The 4502-nt window shown below is 45.9% G+C and overlaps 1 protein-coding gene across 1 annotated transcript in view; it reads left to right on the plus strand.

The window, feature by feature from the left end:
- ARL8B (ARF like GTPase 8B) overlaps positions 1-519 on the plus strand; it is a 38909-nt gene extending 38390 nt beyond the window's left edge. Inside the window, exon 7 of the mRNA XM_073591518.1 lies at positions 1-519. This exon is cut by the window's left edge and continues 850 nt beyond it. The gene's annotated coding sequence lies outside the window, so the exon portion shown is untranslated.
- Positions 520-4502: the final 3983 nt, after the last annotated feature.

The following is a 4502-nucleotide window of genomic DNA, read 5'->3' on the forward strand; positions in this document are numbered from 1 at the left end:
GGTGACACCGACTGAAAGTCATGGGGGGGGGAATGTGAACTTCTGGGTTGTCTTTAGATCAGGAAACAGAAATCTTCCAATATGGACAATTTCCTAAATGTGGATGTCCCTTTTGGAGAAATTTCCTCCCACTTCCTGTCGTGTCACAATGGGGACACAGATGGCAAAAAAAATATTAATGTGATGGGGGTATTAAATCTGAACTCTGGGAACATAAATCGTGTCTCCGCCCCCTGCTGTCTTTTTTTGTTGTAATGGGTGGAGCCTGCTGGCCCCTCCCACAGATCTGCTCTCTCCTCTTGTGCAGGGGGACTGGTCTTGTCTCCTCCCCCCTCCTGTAATGGGTGGAGCCTGCTGGGCCCCTCCCATTGCTCAGCTCTCTGCACAGGTGTAGTGATGATGTCACTGCTGCTTTTACAAAGTAACATTTGGGTATAAAATTATGTTTAACGCACACATATTGGATTGATATCTTTTGAGAATTATGTTTGAATATATATCATTGATTTTTATTTTTAATCATTCCCGGAGTTCAGCTTTAACTCTTTCCTCTCCTGTCCAGAATTATAATAAGTTGTATCTTTTGGTGTCATTTAATGTCTATGATGTAATGTGATCTGTCATCAGGGGGCTATGATGTCATCAGGGGGCTCTATGATGTAATGTGATCCATCATCAGGGGGGCTATGATGTCATCAGGGGGCTCTATGATGTAATGTGATCCATCAGGGGGGCTATGATGTCATCAGGGGGCTCTATGATGTAATGTGATCCATCAGGGGGGCTATGATGTCATTGGGGGCTCTATGATGTCATCGTGGGCTCTATGATGTACTGTGATCTGTCATCAGGGGCTCTATGATGTCATCGGGGGCTCTATGATGTCATCGGGGGCTCTATGATGTCATGTGATCCATCATCAGGGGCTCTATGATGTCATTGGGGGCTCTATGATGTCATCGTGGGCTCTATGATGTACTGTGATCTGTCATCAGGGGCTCTATGATGTCATCGGGGGCTCTATGATGTCATCGGGGGCTCTATGATGTCATCGGGGGCTCTATGATGTCATCGGGGGCTCTATGATGTCATGTGATCCATCATCAGGGGTTCTATGATGTCATCAGGGGCTCTATGATGTATTGTGATCCATCAGGGGCTCTATGATGTCATCGGGGGCTCTATGATGTCATGTGATCCATCATCAGGGGTTCTATGATGTCATCAGGGGCTCATTATGTGACGGAGATTTTCGTCTATCCTCGCTGTACATACAGTATCTATGACCGGTATGTTCTACTTAAAGGGAAATTGTCTCATAAATACAGAGAGAGCTGCAGCAGTTGACTAATGAGATGAAATCCGTTCCTCCTGGTCCTCAGTGTGTGGAGTATTGTTACAATGTGATATTGAATGAACCCCGTGTTTGAATAACGATCTGCCGCATTCCAGCACAATCGTTCCCCCCCCTCCCCCGGTGTACCTGTCCTCTGTAGGGTCAGAAATGTAATCCGCAGCGGCCAAAACTTCTCATCATTTAATTCAATGACCTCCTGAATGTAAAAAGCAAAAGCAGTTTCTGTGTTGTTCCAGCCCTCCTCCCCTCCCCCTCCTTTGTGACAGATTTACTTTCACTTCCAGAATACAAAGCTTGAGGTTGAAGTGATGATGCCAGTCGGGGGGCGGGGGGTGCGGGCCACACCACTGCAAATTATAGGGGGGCGTATTTATATTAAAAAGAAAAAAAATGGCATAGGTGTTTATTCATTGAAACCGTATGAGCTCGGGGCAAATTCAAATGTCATTGGGCCATATTCTCTGCAGATCGAATGTTATTTATTGAAAAAAAAAATGGATGAAAATACCACATTATGGCCACAGCATCATAGGAAATGTGCGTTCCTCAGCGCCTCTTAGTGGCTGCAATGGATTTTCTCCATTCACTACCCTTTTCTAAGTCTAAGTGTGAATGAATGATTTATACTTTTTAATAATCCTGGGAATTGTGCTCGTTTTTCCCGTTCACACTGTTTGTTATTCATTGAAAAAAAAAATAACCGTGTGAATGGAGAAAATACCGCATTATGGCCACTAGATGGAGCGGAGGAACATACTTATTTCCTATGATACTTGTGCCATCTAGTGGCCATAGTGTGTTTTTTGTTTTGTTTTTTCCATGAATAACATTCGCTCTGCAGAGAGTATGGCCAGAGAACATTCTGTTTGCCCCATTTACATAGAATGAGTTTACTTTCAATGGATAAATAACTATGCAAATATCTTACTTGTACAATACAGAATATTTATAGCTTAGATAGGGAGATAGGCCGGTACCTTCACATGAGTGGACATTGGCAAGCTTTTGAGGACACGCCCCCTGGGCAGATTTTTTTAATACAGACACCCCAAAGTTTATATATCGGGGCAAAAATAACCTATTAAAAACACACAAAAAAAAAACAAACACCTGATCCTGTCAGAAATCCAGTGAGCGCCTGACTTCTTGTGAGGTGACAACGCTGCCAGTGCTACACAGAAATCCTAAGCAGTGTTGTCCGCTCTGCCTGAGTTCTCCTCTCTGCTGGACTACAGAACTCCTCTATGGAGGGGGGAAGGGGTTATGGAGATAAGGGGGGGTGTTCTGTAGTCCAGCAGAAGCGAGCCCGACAACACTACTGCTTCAGTGGAGCAGAGGCAACATTGAATCCCGGACGAGCCCCCAATTGTTTTATATGTTATATTGTTCTCTATGTCTTTTAGGTTACTTTGTGGTAAAGCAAGGAAGCAGGAACCCCTCCCCCCCCTGTAGTATATTAAAGTGGTTCTAAAGGCAGAAGGTGCATTTTATGCATTAAGATTTAAAAAAAAAAAAAACACCTCACCCCCCCGATACTTACCTGAGCTCCCTCTCGATCCAACAGTGTGGCACAACAGCCACAAAGTCCAGGGACTCTCCCTCCTTGATTGGCTGAAACACAGCAGTGGGCGCCATTGGCTCCTGCTGCTGTCAAAGTCAGTGACCCAATAAGGAGAGACAGAGGGTGGGGCCAAGCCGTGGCTCCGTGTCTGACTGGACGCACAGAAGCAGCGGCTCAGCTTGGGGGTCCCCGTAGCAAGCTGCTCGCTGTGGGGGCGCTCAGCAGGAGGGAGGGGCCAGGAGCGCCGGCGGTGGACCTAAGAAGAGGAGGATCTGGGCTGCTCTGCGCAAAACTGCTGGGCGGAGCAGGTAAGTATAACGGGTTTGTTATTTTTTAAACAAAAAAATAAGACTTAAGTATCACTGAAAGGTGCTTTTATTTTACTGAACAATAATGCTGTAAATACAAACGACTTACAATTATTAGAAAACAATATAAGATATACAGAGTATTACAAATCGACGCACATGCACACGCGACCTAACCTTCCTAGTACATGATCTGCATGTGATGGGGATACACCATGAAGTTACTTGGGTTGTAGTTCACAATTTCCATAAAAAAAAAATCCACAGGACTCCAGGCTCTACACAAGCGATTGTTGCAGGAGACCGATCGCTCTTGTAGTGTAGATTTAGGGTGATCCTCAAGTGAAGGTCCTTCTTTGGTCTTGTGAAGCCCCCCCGCTGTTAGCCTTTTATTTATGAAGTGTGTACCCATTGTCACATGGGGCGGATCCCTCTTGTTTTCTTCATTCGTTTCTATGAGAGACGCATTTTACAACTCGAACTCTAGATGGCACTATTGTATCATACATGCCATAGGTCTAATATATGGAAAGGTCAAGCTGTTGTTGACTTTTATTGATGTAGCCAGGGTGCCGTGTTTGACCAGAACTCCTCTAAAACAATACAAGCAGCTGAAGTATATATCTATGGCCATCCGATCGTTTACATGTATATCTGACGTAACACGTCGGCTCCCTACAGGAAGAGCTTACTGGATTTCCGGCAGTCAGGTATTGTACCGGCTCGCTGCATTCCTTTCACGGCACAGCAGAGCACCACCTGCAGGCTGCACTGAGTACAGCGCGCAGAGCATGATGTGCCCCTCCTCCGGGGAGGGCGGAGCTTGGGATTGCGGAGATCCTTTTCTATCCTTCCATGCGGTACAGAGGGGGCGCCACCTCCCACCCAGCTCCGCCTTCCACTCCCAGGCCTTGTGCATGCGTTGTACAAGAGCTCAGCCCCCCCCCCCACCATCCCCCACCTTTACCCCCCCCCCCCAATTCTTCCCTCCAACACTCCAATGTGTTTTTGACACTGTAGCTGCCGCGGCGTTACTCGGAGCCTTCGCTTTAGCTCACCATACACACTGCTGCTATTTACAGGTTTATTCTTTTGCCTTTTTTTTTTTTTCTTCTTGTGCCTAAAAATGTGGAGAAGCGAGTTGTAGAGGAACTCCGCAGAACCGGGAAGAGAAGTATATATATAATATACACACCAAATATATACAATATATACGCACACTTATCCTGTCTTAGAAAACAGCCTGTTATTGCGTCCTGTGCACCCCTCTGAAGGT

This window comes from Aquarana catesbeiana, linkage group LG07 (genome assembly GCF_042186555.1).
Source record: "Aquarana catesbeiana isolate 2022-GZ linkage group LG07, ASM4218655v1, whole genome shotgun sequence".
Classification (NCBI taxonomy): Eukaryota; Metazoa; Chordata; class Amphibia; order Anura; family Ranidae; genus Aquarana; species Aquarana catesbeiana.